Consider the following 18,673-nt stretch of genomic DNA (forward strand, 5'->3'; position numbering starts at 1 on the left):
CCCTCAATATGCCTTAATCATTTATCTTCTCTTTTATAATGACCACAATCTGATCTTCTAACCCTTCCACTTGTGCCTGCATTCTACAGTATGTAGAACTCCTACACATCCCACTTCCCATCGTAAGGATCACTTCTGTAATGTGAACCAAAGGAGTGCTAAACTCTAGGCATTTCCACCCTAGCCTTTTACACAGAGCATGTCCCAGATAGTACCGGGGTATTGGAGGATAAATATGATTTCTAGGTAATACAATACATTCCTTTTCTAAAACAGGATATGTTTGTAACAAGGGTGATTAGTAAAGAGTAAATAGTAGGCTGCAGCTGATTTCCGGACTGGAAAAGAGCCATATTTTAGAGTATCACTTTGCCATCCAAGGAACAAAGATTTTCCTAATCAATACAGAGTATTTGTTCACTATTTAGGACTTCTATGGATATTATCAAAAGGAATAATCAGAATGAAAATTTATATGAACATCTTACACTGATGGATTTCAGAATTCACTAAAACATAAACGCACATTTACTTCATAATAGAATGCACAGTATTTCCCTATTACCTTCATTTTACAGATGGAGACATGAAGACATAGGCTAAAAGCTATGTTTGCAGATGTGACCACTGATTTTAGGTGCTCACCTTGAGACACTTAGGGTACGTCTAGACTACATGGCTCCGTCGATGGAGCCATGTAGATTTGTTTGTTCGGCAAAGGGAAATGAAGCCACGATTTAAATAATCGCAACTTCATTTAAATTTAAATGGCTGCCCCGCTCTGCCGATCAGCTGTTTGTTGGCAGATCGGGGCAGTCTGGATGCTCCCCTATCAACATGAAACCCCCTTATTGACCTCCCTGGTAAACCTCATCCTACGAGGCATAACGGGGAGGTTGATAAGGGCTTTCAGGTCGGCGCGGGAGTGTCCAGACTAGCGCACTGAGCTGACAAACAGCTGATCAGCTGTTTGTCAGCTCAGCGCGGCAGCCATTTAAATTTAAATGAAGCCACGATTATTCAAATTACAGCTTCATTTCCCTCTGCCAATCAGCCTAATCTACATGGCTCCATCAATGGAGCCATGTAGTTTAGACACACCCTTAGAGAGAGTTTGACAGGGGTTCTGAGCACTTGCAGCTCCTACTTCAAATAGCTGTTGATGCTCTACACCTCGAAAGGTCATAAATTAAGTGTCTCAAGTTTTGTTACCCAACTTGGGAAATGTAGAATTTAAGGTCCTATAGGAAGACGGTAGGTACAGCTAGGAAAAGAACCCATGTCATATGACTCTAGCCTGTATTTCATCACCAGATCATCCTTCCCTCTGTGATCCCTTCTTTGTCTCTAGTTAAAGCACATATGCTGTCTGTAAAGTATCACTAATTAGAGGAAGTATAGTATTACATGAGAGAAAATAAGCATGAGAGGAAAATATTTATGCCTTGTTGCTAAATTTATCTCAGAACTGGAAGCCACAAGGTGGCATAACAAATTAGGAAGTCTGTTAGATTCTCTGCTCATGAAGATCCGGACTCAAATGTAATGAGTCACTTTGGCAGCTTGTTTCTGGTGCAGAGTGACATGTTTTGAAATTTTCTCTGTTCTAGGCTAGAAGTAAGGAAAATAAGCTGACTAAAGAGTTCCCATTGACCTATGATGCAAACAAGATTTCATGCACCGAATGGCTTGCTGATCTGGGATTTTAGATGAGTTTGAAAGGGCAGACTGTAATAGCTGGCCAGGTCCATATTTATCAATAGGTGCCAATGTGATTGACTGTCATTAGTTATCATAATACTGTAGTTTGCTTACGTCAGATTAGGATAAAAAGCGGCTAAGAGGAAATCCTCAACAAAGCCAAAGTAACTATGCTGATTTATGCCAGTTGAATATCTTTTGTGAACTATGCAATTGATATATGGAAGAGCTGGTTTCATCACAACATTTTGCTATTTTTTGTACTATACTTCTGCTTGAAAATGTAGTTAATACACATCATTTTCTGTGTTAAAAATTTTGCTTTGAAGTCCTAAAGCACTGGAGTTCTTAACCACAAGAGCCATGAGCCATGACTGTACAGTCACCAGCGAAAGCATGGAACTAGTAGACTAGGAAAAAAACCTCTACAGACTCCTCCCCCATGAACCAATCCCACAGACCTTCTACATGCTTCCCATGCTAAACAAACAAAACAGACCTATCATGACACTTTTACTGTAGGAATATCAGGACTTGTAGGGTGCATCTTCACTGCACCATTTTTTTGAGATAACTCTAGTGTTATTTCGAGATAATAATGCCAGCGTTTACACAGCCATTCCATTATTTCAAAATTATTTCAAAATTATTTCAAAATAACGGACGGCTTATTCTGAAATCTGTAAACTTCATTCTGCAAGGAATAATGCCTATTCCAAAATAGCTATTTTGAAATAAGGTATATGTGGATGCTCCACTGCTGCTATTTCAAAATAGCCCCTTACCAGGGCCATTCTAAGTTATTTCTCCCCAATGCCTCCTGCGGCTCTAAATCGAGATAGCATGTCTACATTAGGGAAGTCTGCCTCAGACTAATTTTGAGGCTTCCCTATAGTGTAGGCGTGCTATTTCAAAATAAGCTATTTTGGAATAACTATTCTGGAATAGCTTATTTAAAAATAAGCATGTAGTGTAGATGTATCCGTAGAAACCATTTTCAAACTACCCACCACAAAAAGGTCCAGCTTCCTCCAAAACACAACTGACTTCCTCAAGGAGCACTGCAAAATTAACAAACTCTTATCCGAGTATCATCTCTGCCTAGATGGATGTCACCTTCTTATACACCAATATCCCTAAACATGAAAGCATTGCTGCCTGCCTCATGTCTACAAGACAATGGACAACACTGAGATATGCACCCCCAAACATATTGCCAAACTTGTGCATTTCATCCTCATCCATAAACAATTTACATTCAACAGCAAGTACTTTGTCTGACCTATAGGAACAGTCATGGGTACTAGGATGGCTTTCAGTATGCCATCCTCTTCATGGGCCACCTCAAGGACGAATCTTGGGACAAATGCAACTCAAAACTATTGATATATCTGAGATATCAGTCATATTTTTATCCTCTGGACTAATGACCTATACTCCCATATGAATTTCCACCACAACTCAACAACTACCACCCATCCACCAAACTCTTTCTAGAACAAGGGTGGGCAATAAGTGGTCTATCGGCAAGATGCCCATGGTTAACCCCTGATAAGCCATCTGTGCTTTATTTACCTGCACGTCCATCGATATGGCTGCTTGCCGCTCACATTGGCCTCAGATTGTCATTCCCGGTCAATGAGAGCCCCGGGAAGTAGTGCAGACTGGGACACCGCTTCCTGCAGCTCCTATTGGATTGGAATGGTGATCCATGGCCAATGGGAGCTGCAGACATGTAGATAAATAAAGTGCTGACACCTCTAGCTTATTGCACCAGTCACACACCAGCATCAACTTCCTGGATACCATGATCAACTTCAGCAATAGAATCCCATAGTCAACTATATACAAGAAACCTATTGGTCATCCCTCTCACGTTCATAGATTCAATAACCACAAACTAAGAACTCTGTTATCTATAGCCAGTGACTCAGATAACACAGAATATGCTCTGAGGAAAGAGACTAGAATACATGCCTTAATACCCTTAGAACCACCTTCACACACACAAGATACTCCACTAGAGATCACATCATGAAACAGCCCACCTGAATATCTGGAGAGAAACTGCTTTAATACAGAAAATAAACCTTTTTACTGCACACCCCTAGTTGTCACCTACCATACCCCACTAGAACCCAGGCAGAGTATTAAACATTACTCATTCGGGACCATACATCCTGAAAAATATTTTTCCTGAAAACCCTCTTCTGGCCTTCAAACAGTTCCCCACCATTATCAAGATCATCATGACAATTAAGCTCTTAACAGACCAGGGCCCACCAAATCAAGCATCAGGCCCTCCTATAACAGTTGCAAAGCCTGCAGACATATCTCCATTGCTAACAATAATCAATATCTCCCACAATACACCTCTCAAAATCCAAAGGTTGAATGCATATCTGTCACAACACACACCTCATCTAGTACAATGAAAGTCCAAACAACAACTATGTGGGTGAAACCAGACATCACTATGCTCTTGAACAGGGGTGGGCAATAATTTTTGTAGGAGGGGCCACTTCACCAATGTGGGTGTGGTCAGGGGCCAGCCCCGGAAGGAGCGGCGTCTTAGGTGGAAGGGCCAGAGCCTCAGGCAGAAGGGGCAGTTCTCTCTAGTCACCACATGTGGGAGGGAGGAGATTACACACTCTCCTGTGGGGCGGAGGAATATGGGAGATCTCCCTATCCCTGCCCTTTGTGCGTGGTGCCCAGAGGGAACCAACCAACTGGTGGTTCCTTCTGCTGCCACGTGCCTCTGGCGGAGGGAGGAGGCTTCTTGCGATCCCCCACCCCCAGGTCCCAATTGGGCTGGGGGTGAGGGAGTACATGAGATCTCTCCCCCGCCACCCTGTCCAGCTAGGGTGCTGGATGCCTAGAAGGAATTGTCCACCCTTGGTGAGGGCAAGAGATTTCTCGTGCTCCCCTGCCCCTATGTCTCGATTGTCATGGAAGTGGGGGCACTGTAGGATGGGCTGCAGGCCACATCAAACAGTTTGGCAGGCTAGATCTGGTCCATGGGTTATGTCTTGCCCACCCCGCTCTTGAATAAATAGACACATTAGAAAAATTAGAGGACAAAAACACTGCCTCACACTTTTCATAAAATGATCATGCTATCTCTAACCTCTCAGTCCTTGTTCTCAAAGGAAACATGCACAGCACCTTCAAAAAATGACCTGGGAGTTGAGGTCAACTTTGTTAGATACTAAAAATTATGGTCTTAATAACGATGCTGGATGTATGGCTTATTACAGCAATATGTAACCCTCTATCCCTTCCCATTTTTTTTCCTGTGAGTGCAAACATGTTAATTGACCACTTCATCTTGAACTGTGCTGGAGGATCGACGGTCTGTTGATCAGTCCTCTGGGTTTTGATTTACTGGGTTTAGTAAAGACCCACTCAATTGAATGTTAAGTGTGCCCCAATCAGCGCAGGTACTCTTGATGTCACAATGATTAAGGGAAGTCAACAGAAACTTTTCTTCTGTCAACCTCCCTCTATGGGGCTGCACCAGAAAATCAGTGCCAGGTATGTCAACTCCAGCTATGCATTTTACATAGCCGAAGTTGTGTATCTTGCATCTATTTTCTCCACCAGTGTAGATCTGGTCTTAGAATATGTGTTAACTCTTTATGCTAAGTAATCAGCTCCACCTTGTTTTTAGCGGTGACCTCTGAGTACGTTTCCCAGACCCGAAGAAGAGCTGTGTGTCACTCAAGAGCTTCTTTCTCCAGCAGAAGCTGGTCCAATAAACGATATTACCTCACCCATATTGTCTCCCTAAATAGGCCAAATCTCAGCTCTGTTCTCTGTTTCATAGCTCCTTATAGTTCACTCATTCCCACTGAGAGCAATTCCAGGTGAAGCACCATCCAGTTCTGGTGTCCTCCAAGCAGAGTGGGCTAGAACCACTAGGCTACTTGCTTTGTCATTATCTCTTATGGTGAGTAGACACTACGTCTAGGTCTTCACTACACCTTTTTTGGGGGAAAAGGTATGCAAAATGCGCTCCACATTTTGTGTACCTTTTTCCGATTTTTTTTCAGAAGAGGCTTTTCCTAAATGTGGCCCATCTACACTAGGCCAAATTTCAGAAACTCTCCCTCTTTTGGGAGATCCCTTCTTCCTCGTAGAACGAGGTATACAGAGCTCCCCGAAAGAGCACATTTGCTCTTCCACAAAAAAAAAAAGTGGAAAAGATATTTTGGCCTTGGAAAGGGTTCAGAAAAGGGCAACTAAAATGATTAGGGGTTTGGAACGGGTCCCATATGAGGAGAGGTTAAAGCGACTGGGACTTTTCAGTTTAGAAAAGAGGAGACTGAGGGGGGATATGATAGAGGTCTGTAAAATCATGAGTGGTGTGGAGAGGGCCGATAAAGAAAAGTTATTTATTAGTTCCCTAAATAGAAGAACTAGAGGACACCAAATGAAATTAATGGGTAGCAGGTTTAAAACTAATAAAAGAAAGTTCTTCTTCTCACAGCGTTTAGTCAACCTGTGGAACTCCTTGCCAGAGGAGGCTGTGAAGGCTAGGACTATAATAGAGTTTAAAGAGACGCTAGATAATTTCATGGAGGTTAGGTCCATAAAGGGCTATTAGCCAGGGGATAAAATGGTGTCCATGGCCTCTGTTTGTCAGAGGCTGGAGAGGGATGGCAAGAGACAAATTGCTTGATCGTTGTCTTCGGTCCACCCTCTCTGGGGCACCTGGTGCTGGCCACTGTCGGCAGACAGGCTACTGGGCTAGATGGACCTTTGGTATGACCCAGTACGGCCGTTCTTATGTTCTTATGTTCTAAACGTGTTCCCTGGATGTGATGGAGTTTTTCCGGGATACCTTTGGTATCCCAGAAAAACTCCATAGTCTAGACATACCCTGTGATAAAATACCCACACCATCCAGTCTCAGAGCTTAGGTCAGGGCAGGGCCAAAAGTAACAGTACAGACTTTTGTGCTCAGGTAGGAGCTCAGGCTCTGAGGCCTCCCCCCCCTTGCAGGATCTCCAAATTCAGGTTCCATCCTAAGCCCAAACATCTACACAGCTGCACAGGCTCAGGCCCACAAGCCTGAGACAGCTCACTCCGGCCAGCTGTGGTGAACCATGCTTCCTAATTGCAGTGTAGTCATAAGTACTAGCACTTCAGATGTATTTAAAGTAAACATCTAATAGAATGTGACCTTCTTCCTCTTTCCCTAGATGGGCAAGCTCTGTTATCCAGTCAGAACCCTTGGGTTAACTATCCATTCTGATATACAGTACAGAAACTTCATACTAGTGACAGATCCAGCACAGCATTAACCATTAAGGAGCTATCCCCTGTTTCTAATAAGGATTAGAAACACACAAAGCATATTAATTAATTCATTGTTCATGTAACGTGTAGAATACATGAAATGTTTCACTTTATGTTAACACTCCCCCCAACCTTTTTCTGTTTTCCCCAGAAGGTGCTGTTATTCACACAAAATGAGTTTCTGTTTAAGATGTGCCAGAACCGACTCATTAGGTTTTTCTTTATTCTGACCTAACTTTATACTCCCACAGAGACGTTACTGACATCTTTGTAGCAGTTCAACATTGAGCCTCATGGGGGTGCTCTCTCACCTTAAATGAATGTTATGACATCATATCATGCTGAGAGTGCCTCTGTAGATTAGAATAAAATGGTGACATATATTGTAAGAAAAAAATTGCTTTCCTCTTTTTTCCCTTTCTTTTTCCAGAATGTTCTTTTACTTTATTTCCCATAGGAGCTTATGAACATTCTATAAGAAGCTTCACAACTGAGAATGGCTTCTGCAAAAGGAATCCTTCAGATAAAAAAAAAAAATGGTAGAATAATTGGAGACCATTACTGGCTGAACATTCAAAGTAAAGAAGACTAGAATTCTGGTGTACTATATCTAGTTTCTATGCCAGGAATCTTTTTTAAAGCATTATTTTGGATATTTGTAACACTCAATATAAAGGATTTGTGCTTCTTCAGGTTTTATTAGAGAAAAGTACAAACAATACACTTCAAGGACCAGAATTACACATGCATGAATCCGGAGTTCACTGATTTCAGTGGGGTTACTACAGATTTACGCTTATTTGGGTAACTGAGGTAAGCAGCTGGCCCATGGTTTTGAAAGCTGACCTCCAGTGCCTGATTAAGACAATGTTACCTGTCTGAAGTCCTTTTACTGATTTCCCATTTATTCCACAGCCTCTCCATTTCCCAGTTTTGCAATCAGCTGCTAAATATGGAGACTTATAAATTAATAACTATTATAACAACTCTTAGAGCACTTCCAGCATTTTCAAAGTATTATAAAGACACAGGATAAATATTTGAGTTATATACATGTCTTCCTTCACTTTTCTTGCTATACAGGAAAGAATTTAAGCACATTGTTACTTAAGTACTCACACTAAAGTTGCATAGAAAAGCAAAGAGGATGCATAAATATTCAAGTAAATGGAGCTATGTACATGCTTGTGTGCTTAAAATTAATCAAGTGTTTACGTGCTCTGTTGGCCTGGGGCCTATAATTTTTGTTTAAGTAAGCACTTTTAGCCTTTGGGTAGGTGGGGTTTTGTTGTATAGTGTAAAACCTCTAACATTGGGATGGTCCTAATGGTATCAGGACATCTGATATTAAGTTGAGGTCATGTGCATACATCTATTAGCACCGTCCGTGTTTTCTGAGAAATGTTCCTTTTGGGATTACATTTACATCACCCAAACTTGAATTTATTTTAGGTGTTGACACAAGTTCACTTAGTTACTTTGGAACTAAGGGAGAGTTAAAAGGAAATGTGGAAGTGAAGGTGGCGAGGGAAGAGAAGAAGATAGTTATGTTTTGCAGCTGTTACAAAACTGCAGATTCATTTTCATTCTCTGGAAATCCCAAAATGGCTCAGGAAAAAAAAAATCCAAAAGCACTTCTGAAATCGGCATGTGGTTAAGAATCTCGGCTAAGTTAGAAAAAGAAAATGTGTTTGCAGTGTCATTTCAAAGCATGCTTATTGGCACCTACTAAATAGAGACGGGTGAAGGCCTGCTTTCTCTGTCATGTCACAAAGGGCTCCTTCCTAGTCTCCCTCACCCATCCTGACAGACAGGGGTTGCTAAGTTACAGGCTACTAGTGTGACAATTGGAAAACACACACAGCAAAATCCGCCAAAAGTGCCTGAGCATCACAGTGAGGAGGAAACTGCAGCTGAAAAAACAAAGAAACACCTGCAGCTCCAGAGTGTAGGTCTCCTGAAACTTGTACTGCAATAGGCAAGTTTTATAATTTCTCAATTTCAGTTTAAAAAATTAAGGGCCATTCATGTCACCAGAGCTGCAGTGATTTACACTGGCTAAGGATCTGGGGTCAAATTGTCAGATTCACCTAAGTGACTTAGAAGCTTAAGTCTCATTGCAAACCGGGGTAGCTTTCCTGGGCCCCTGGGCATGGCGGGGGAGTGGGACAGCATTGCACTCCTGGAAAGGGTGGTGCCTTGGGCAGAAGGGGGAGAGCCGGGAGCAGCCAGCCCTCTGCACTGTATGGAGTGCGGTGTGCCCTCACCAGCCTTCAGAGCGGAGTGTGCCCTGTGGCCCTCTGGTGGCAATTTAAAGGGCCTGGGGCTAATGGCAGTGGAAACTGGGGGCCCCAGGTTCCTTTAAATTTTTGGGCCCTGGGGCAACTGCCCCCTTAGCCACCCCCCTCGTTGGCAGGCCTATCGAAAACCCACAGGGTTTAGGCTCATGTTACTTTTGAAAATGGAATTTAGGTGTTTTTTAACATTTTAAACATGGACTTAATTTTCTCTTCTTCGAGAGACATCCCTGTGGGTGCCCCAGAGCAGGTATTAGTACGTCCCAGCATCACAGACTGGATTCTTCACAGCAGTGCCTGGGGGCTGCACATGCGTGGCCTGATCACTCTCCCTTCAGTTACTTTTTACCATCCCTGGTTTAAGATTGAGCTGAGTAGTGCTCTTCTCTCTTTGTTACATCTTTAGATAAGTAGTTGTATTTTGGTTATTTCCTTTTCGTTTATCTTACGCCTTATCCAAGTTCATCATCTTAAATTAAAAACCAAAAAAACCCAACACCCATTTTTTCTCCAAATTGTTTCTCCCTCTTTACTGCTGTTTCTGTTCCCTGTCAACAATGCTGGGGTCATCGAGCTTCAAATGCTGTTATAACAACTGGCAGAGCATAACATCCAATAAGTGGGTGCTACAAACAATCCTCTCAGAATACACCATTCCTTTTCTCTCTATCCCTCCCTCCCATTGCTCTACCTTGTCCCCTCTTCAGGGACCATTCTCACAAGGCCATCTTAAGACAGGAGGTCAATCATCTCCTCCAATTAGGTGCTATAGAAGTGGTCCCACACTAATATCAAGGGAGTGGTTTTTACTTGCACTATTTCCTCACACAGAAAAAGAATGGAGGATGGTGCCCGATTTTGGTTCTCAGAGCCCTCAACAAATTTGTAAAGAGGCAAAAATTTAAGATGGTAATGTTCACGATCATTATTCCCTCTCTGGAGCTGGATGATTGGTTTTCATCTCTCAACTTTCAGGACACCTACTTCCATGTTACTATTCACCTTGCTCATAGGTGTTTTCTCTGCTTCACCCTAGGTACCCAGCACTACCAGTATATCATCATACCTTTTGGACTCTCCACGGCACTGAGAGTTTTTTTCCAAAATGCTTGCAGTGGCCACTACCCACTTGAGGAAGCAAGGCATCATTATCTATCCTTATCTCAACGATTGCCTCATCAAGGCAAGAACCGAGCATGATTCTCGTCAAAGCACTTACCTGGTCGAGGTATGCTTCCACTCCCTGGGCCTGTTAATAAACGAGACAAAGTGAGTGCTTACACCTAAGCAATCCATACAATTCATTGGGGCATAGCGCGATTCAAAAACCGCCATAGCCCCTCTACCACAAGACAAGTTCTTAAAAATCCGTGACTTGGTTCTCAAGCTGTGCCTAATGCCATGAGTCACAGCACATGACTGCCTTCAGCTATTTCGCAATATGGCATCATGCAACCCGATAGTGCTAAACACACGTCGCTTTATGTGATGACTCAGGACAGTCTACAAGCCAAAACTTTACCCTCTCACTATAATCCTGTCTATTCCTTTGACAGTAAAAAGTGCAATACTATGGTGGACAAAAAACAGAGAATCTATGCATTGGTATCCCATTTCAAGCACGAGAACCTGCTGCAGAAATGACCATAGACACTTCCCTCACTGGACGGGGGCTCACATGAGGGACTCCACAACTCAGGCCCTATGGCCACCAACAGAACAGGCTCTCCACATCAGTGTCCCTGAACTCAGAGCCGTATGGCTTGCTTGCCAACTCTTCTTACCAGAGATATCTGGAAAGTCAGAGTATACACTGACAACATCGCCTGTATGTTTTATATAAACAGGCAAGGTGGTGCCCGTTCCCATGCCTTATGCACGCAGGCTATTGTCCTGTGGAACTGGTGTCTCACCCACACTATCACCATGAGCGCATGTCACCTTCCTGGGGCCTTAAATACCACCACCAATGCAATAAACAGAACCCTACCACAGGAACCTGAGTGGCAGATAGATCTCAGGGTTCTCACCACAGTCTTCAAGCAATGGGGATTCCCTCTGATAGACCTTTCGCCACAAAGTCAAACAAAAAGTGTCTCCTTTATTGCTCCAGAGCCGGCATTGGCAAAGGCTCCCTCGGAGATGCTCTCATTCTCAAGTGAAATCATCACCTATTATATGTCTTCTCTCTGATTCCCCTCCTCAACAGGGCAATTCTCAAGATAAGCGGGGACAGGGCGAGGATCATTCTCGTAGCCCCATGCAGGCCTCAGCAGGAGTGGTTCTCCTTCCTGAACAAAATGGCTCTATGTCCCCATGCAACCCAAGGATCCTATTCCAATCGGGGTTCCAGACTCCACACCCACAGTTCCTTACACTGCACCTGAAAGCTTGGTACCTAGATGGCTCTCAGGGATAGAGCTATCATGCTCAACTCAGGTATAGAACGTTCTTCTACATGGTAGAACTCCTTCAGCTCGAAAGACATATAGTGACAAATGGTCATGGTTTGTTCATTGGGCAACCTCAAGGAACATTTCTCTGGAGACTGCCCCGTAACTTGTGATATTGGATTACTTATCTCACCTTAAACAGTCACACCTCTCTATCAGCTCCATAAAAGTATACTTGGTGGCTTTCTCAACATTCCATAGAAAAATTGATGACACTACAATCTTTGCACATCCAATGACAAAATACTTCCTAAAAGTGCTATACCCTGACGCAACCACACCCCATCAATCATAGCACTTACACTTGGAGCTAAACACCCATACAAAATCTCCGTTTGAACCTATGGCCACATGCTCACTCCTCCACCTATCTCTAAAAACTGCATTCCTTGTGGCTATAACATCAGTCCGCCAAGTAGGGGAGAAGGCTGCCCAAATGGTAGAGTCTCCATATATGATCTTCAAAGAGAAGGTGTCTCTGTGCACCCACCCCACGTACCTCCCCAAGGTCCGTTCATCCTTTTACAGCAACCAGATTATTCACCTACCTGAATTTTTTCCCAAGCCTCATGCCAATACCTTCAAAGCACAAATACATACCCTTGAGGTACGCAGAACACTTTCCTTTTACCTCCATAGAACAAGGCCTTTCAGAGCTTCACCCCAAACTCTTTATCTCTATTGCGGAACGCAATAAGGGACAGCATATATAATCTCAAAGGTTATCACACTGGATCTCAGACTGCATCAAAATATGTTACCACCATAACCAATTGCCATCACCTACCTCAATTCATGCCCATTCTACCAGGGCAGTTGCCACGTCAGTTGCCTACCTCCGCGAGGTCCCCATCCTTGATGGATATATCGAGAATATATGTGGTGCTCCCACATGGACTTCAGACCAAACTTTTGGCAAGCACTGTGCACTTTCACAGGGTCCTCTGTTCCACCAGACTGGGCAAGATTGTACTATCCACCGCTTACTTATCTGATCTGAAGTCCCTACCTCCATAGGACAATGCTTTGCAGTCACCTGCTGTAGAGCACCCACAGGACATCTCTCTCTCTCGAAGAGGAAGTTACTTGTCATTAGCAGTAACCGATGTTCTTCAAGATGAGCATCCTTGTGGGTACCCCACTGCCCTCTTTTCTTCCTCTCTATTTTGGAGACCTTATTAACAGGCTGGTTTCCAGGCAGAGAAAAAACTGAGAAGAGAGTGGCTGTGCATGCACAGTCATGCCATGCGGCACCCCCATACCCTGCTCTCTGTGCATGCATAGCCCCACAGGCACTGCAGTGAATAATCCAGTCTGCGGTGCTGGGACGTACAAACACCTGCTTTGGAGCACCCACAGGGACGCTCATCTCAAAGAATGTCAGTTACCGCTAAAGGTGAGACCTCTTTTGGGGATACACTGTTATAAACCGTATTCTACTCCTTCTAGGGGTGGGTTTCAACTGTATTCAAAAACAAAACACCTGGCACTGACCAACAGTCCTACCATCTCAGCACAAGATTAAAGAGTATCTGTGCTTTAATGTTGACCTAGCCTCCTAAGAAGAAAAAAACTTCCTACTATTATGGTCCAGCAAAGTTAAAATACAGTAGTTATGTCTAGGAAAAAGATACCTCATAGAAAAGCAAGAAAGAATTCAAATGAGTGTTAGTAATTCTAGATCAACAATTACTGGCCTCTAAGAAGCAGCAGCACTGTCATTCTACTTATAAATATAGTCCCATTAAATATATTTACATAAAGGGCAGCAGAAACTCCAGAGAGCTCCTCTGATAACTAGAAAGTATTTGGATTTCACCCTGAAAATCCTTGACCTTTACAAGACACATTGGTGCAAATTAAATATCCATTTTATGAAGTTTCTTCATTGTAAATCCTGCATTCCTGTACTAAAACCAAGGAAGAGTGCTGGGGGAAAAGTATAAGCATGTCTTTATATTCCACATGTGGCAATGTCCCTGCAACCTCCTTAAGTTATTTTGTTTTCTGATGATTATTCATCCTCAAAAATATACGGTGGCCCTTTTGGACACTGATACGAAGACCCATAAGGGTCTGGGAGTAACGACACTTCAGACCAATTTTTTTTAAAGCCCATAGCAAATGCACATTTCTGAAAACTATTAGTTGTTTGCCTTCATCTTCCTAGGAAAGCAATAGTAATATTGTATTTTTGCTGTGTTCTTAGTTTCTCCAGTCTTCTACTCTGTTCTGTAAAATATTAGATCCCCTCCTCTTGTCTTTGGAGATCAGTTTTGTCATCAGAGTCTGTGCTAGTCTCCATGCTTAGCTGTAGTCACAGCTGTAATTTTCACTCTTTCCTTTTCCCATAAAAGCCTTAGGTTCAGAGAAGTTGTAGCAGTAAGGGTGATATTGTTCAGTTGTATCCTTTTTTGCATACTTGTTTGGAAGATAGGATTTGACATCCTGGATTAGACCTTTTGTCCATCAAATCTTGTACCTTGCCTGTGGAAGTGCGAATTCTTTCCTTCAGAGGAAGACAAATTTCTCTCCACTATAGTTCACTTAGCCAGTTGGGCTATGCTACAGGGGAGGAAGAAAACCTTTTTAGCCCCTATGAAGCTAAAAAAGCTTCTGTGCAGAATGGAAGAGAAGGTGCAGAATGGAAGCTTCTGTGCAGAATGGAATTACAGTTCATCCAATAAGTTTACCAGCAGATTGATTCTACTTATTGTGTACATGCTTTGAAGTTCTAATAGACTCAGGTATTGCCAGAGATGGGGTTGATCTGCCAAGTTTGTATCCAGTTCCAGATCTGAATTTTCTCAAAGAAAGAGACTTTCAGACCCAGGGTTCTGGCTAGGGATCTTTAAATAGAAAGGGGCAGGCTGTGAAATTTAAATGTAGCTACTGGAAAAGTAGAGGGAGAGAACTGGGTTTGGAATGTGGATGTTTGGCTCTTACCATCTCTAATTATTATTAGACATAAGCTAAAATGAAAATATTCATATTTGGATAAGGATTTCTAAAAGTTCAGGGGTGGGATGTGGTGATTTGGTGCTGCGTGTCACGAAGAAGAGGGGCTGTTTGCAAACTGCAATTACAAATCCAGGACCTTTTTTTTTTTTTTTTTTGAACTCCTCAAAAAAGGTATGCTGAGGCCTGGGCTTTTGACTCTAGTTCATCTGCTTGTTCCCTTATGTTCAGCAGATTCTGAAATGGAGTGGTAGCCGTGGGCTCATTACAGCAAGCTTTACCTACAGCATATTCTCAAGTGCTACCTTCCCTTATATACTCATTTCAACAAAGCCCTGCTCTCATGTTGAAATTCTTTGGAAAAACCTGCTTAGCAGGTACAAGTGCTAGGATGGTTCAAATGCCAGTGTTTTAAATATGCTCCCCAGTAGTGCTGTAAGAGGAAAGTGGTATTTCTGAAGCAACTGCCTCTGGGAACCCTGAGGATGCGATAGAGGCACCTATCCCTTCCACTTGCCGTATGACTTGGGAGAGAAGACTGCAGAGGAGCCAGTCAGTGACTCCACTGGGTAGGGGCAGAAGCAGCCAGAACATGGACTTTGGGACATTCAGAGAAACTTCTACACTTTTGAATGGGTTTTCATTGTCCTGTGCTGATTGGCTCCAGCCCTTCCACTCCCCCGTCATTCACCTCAGCTTCACTCCACACCAGCTCTGTTTACGGTGTCCTGCTCTTTCCACCCACAGTCCTGTCCCCTTCCTTTCCATTTAGCTGAGCCCTTTTCAGCTAAAGCCACACCCATAAAGTTGTGGAGTTGAACTGACTCACATGGTTCACACTGGGCGCTGTTCCCCTCCCCCAAAATGTGTCATTTGTGACTAGATGGTAAGCTATTCAGGGGAGGGACTTCTTACTATTGTTTGTGCAGTGCATAGCTCATTGGGACACTACTGCCCTTTAGCAGTAGTGTAATAAACATGATTAATAACTCATCAAGATGGTGGTCTACAAAAGTAATAGGTAACTCAATCTGAAGTTATAATGCTATACTGCCTATTTTTCCCTCCTCCACAGGCATGGCAGTTTGTGCTTTCTAAGGTCTCAATTTTGCAAATGCTTTCTCATGCTCTTAATTTTACTTGCATGAGTAGTTCTAATATGATCCATGGTGGGTCTGTCCTTGGTAACAATGTTCAGCACATATGTACATGTAGGATTAAGGGCCAAGATTTGTTGGGAAGTCAGTCCAGCATGTCATGAAATTAGCTAGGGATGAATCCAGCTCACACAGAGTTGCTCCTTGACACAGAGAAAGCATAAGATGCTTGAGTCTGCAGTTTGATGAGAGGAATATGGATTGTTACTCAAATCTTGAATGTCTTGTGGTTATTTTTGATCCTCTGCATTCTTTTGCTCAGCATATGGCAGCAACACTTGGGTCAGCTTTTTATCATCTAAAAAAAATATTGCCAGCAAAAAAAGGATTCACTCAGCATGGCTGACTCTGCAATTTTCAGCGAGGGTTGATGATTGCAGCCTTTGCCTTCCTACATATGTTCTGTGCCCATGTCATCCAGACTTCTGTTGAAGACTAAATCACATTAGACCTGTCCTGCTCTGTCTGCGCTAATTCACCAGTTCCCAAACGCATTGGCTGCATCTAGACTGGCAAGTTTTTCTGCAAAAGCAGGTGCTTTTGCAGAAAAACTTGCCAGCTGTCTACACTGGCCGCTTTGAATTTGTGCAAAAACACTGACAATCTACTGTAAGATTGTCAGTGTTCTTCCACAAATACAATGACTCTCCCATTCGGGAAAAAGCCCTTTTGCGCAAATGCTTTTGCACAAGAGGGCCAGTGTAGACAGCTGAGAACCGTTTTGCACGAAAAAGCCCCGATGGTGAAAATGGCGATCGGGGCTTTCTTGCGCAAAACTGCGTCTAGATTGGCACAGACACTTTTCCGCAAAAAGTGATTTTGCGCAAAAGCGTCCGTGCCAATCTAGATGCTCTTTTCGACAAATGCTTTTAACGGAAAAACTTTTCCCTCAAAAGAATTTGCGGAAAATCATGCCAGTCTAGATGTAGCCATAATGTTCCACATCTTGACCTATTACCACTGGTATGTTGTGGAATGGATTGTGTCCTTGTAAGCCACTCATCTCCTAGGTATGGTGTTCTGTCCTCTCTAGTGGCACCGAAACCACTTAGTAGAATCATTAATCTCTACAGCCTTGGCTATGCGATGTGGCTTTTAGCCCATATGGCAGAGGGCTAAAAGCTACAGAAGCCCTAAATTCAATCCCGCCTGCTGACAACTGGGGATTGCTAATGTTACAATCTGACAACTATGATGAATACACCAATAAACACAACTCTTAGGATCTGTGTCTTTCAGATATGTATCTTAACACATGGTATACCTCATCCAGAGTTTGAAAACTCCAGTAACAACTGTTTGGGTGAAGCCCAGACAATCACTCTGAACTCAAATGATCTCACACAGAAAAATGTTAAAAGATTAAAACACCCTATCGCCTGTGGCTGAACCCTTTTCACAAATCAATTATTCCATGTCTGGTCTTTCAATACACATTTTTAAGGGAAACCTGGAAAACATGCTTTCAAAAAGTGAACCTAGAAACTCAAATTTGTAAGTCTGCTAGATACCAACCACATAGATTTGAGAGGGAAACTGGTTTTATGGTTCATTACAACATTTTAGCACATCACACTGCTTGCTACCTTTAACTGTCCCCTTCTAACTGTGCATAACCATCTACCCTCAATTGCCCACTTCAAATAACCACCTCCAACATGCTATCTCTTCTGCTTACCAATCTTTCCTAACTTATAATTAGTTCAGACTCTCTGCTTCCTTCCTCAGACCTCAAGAAGAGCGCTGCATAGCTCAAAATCTTGTATCTTCCACCAACAGAAACTGGCCCAATAAAATGTATTACCTCACTCACCTTATCCCTCTCACATCCAAGTGACCAATATGACAATACCCTATTTATCAGTCCTGTACATTTATGATAGAGCCTTTAGATACTTTATTGCTGGGTTCCTACATACAAGCTTTGCTTTCCTATCCCAACATCCTAGTTTTGCTTAATCAACAGTTTAGAGATGTATTCATTATTGGCTTGATCCTGTAAGCATCCAGACTATATGCACAAAGAAGAACTAATCTAAGAAGGATTGAAATCTGTGCTCCTTTCTCCAGCATCTTCTGCTCTTGGAACAGAGGAGAAGCATTGCAGTATAGAGCGCATGTTGCTGTAGTTTAACTTGCAAGCCAAAGCAGAGTGTTCAGTCTAGCTTATTTCTTCTGCAAGGTTTTGGTAACATGCCAAGACATGCAGGTGGCTTGAAGATGGAGATTCTAAAGGAAATTTCTAATTTTAAAAAATATTTTGCAAGAAAATATTGCTCCTCTTTGAACAGCACTGCATCTGACTGAAGTTTGAGCCCTTAACTATGAGAGTAATCATGACACACAGTAGGGGCATACAGCAACCCACGAGGACAATAGCAGCATATGGTAGATACCATTCAGAGCACTCCAGGAGGGTCTAAGTAACCCACACATCAATGGGGTGTGGTTCATTCTTCCATGTAGTGGCATTTAGACCACTTACAGAGAGAGAATGAGTTTGTTCTACAGAGTTAGCTGAGAGCCAGCTAGCTTCTATTTCAAGTAATAAAGGCTCATGCACTAAGTGCCAGTTCAGTTCTGCCTGTCAGTATTACATCTACATTGGGAAGAGTGCAACACAAATGAGTTTCTCATAAGCAAAAACCTCTGCTTTTGGTCAAAAAAGAGGGGGCTCTATTTTTTATTGAAAAGCCATAGAGCCATTTCCCTCCCCCCACCAAATGTTTTCTATTTCCAGCAACTGAAAACCCTTTTTTAAGTTTAAAATTCCAGAATGTTTGCTTTTCGGTGACTTCACCAACAC

General features: G+C 42.7%; 1 long non-coding RNA gene across 1 annotated transcript in view; it reads left to right on the top strand.

Annotated features, from left to right (window-relative positions):
• Positions 1 to 17,873, top strand: part of LOC112543815 (uncharacterized) — a 47,499-nt gene extending 29,626 nt beyond the window's left edge. The window contains exon 3 of the long non-coding RNA XR_016350612.1: positions 10,336 to 17,873. This is a non-coding gene — a long non-coding RNA (uncharacterized LOC112543815). The remainder of the gene's footprint in view (positions 1 to 10,335) is intronic.
• The last annotated feature ends 800 nt before the right edge of the window (positions 17,874 to 18,673 follow it).

The sequence above is a fragment of the Pelodiscus sinensis genome, chromosome 13, assembly GCF_052426305.1.
Source record: "Pelodiscus sinensis isolate ZL-2025 chromosome 13, ASM5242630v1, whole genome shotgun sequence".
Classification (NCBI taxonomy): Eukaryota; Metazoa; Chordata; order Testudines; family Trionychidae; genus Pelodiscus; species Pelodiscus sinensis.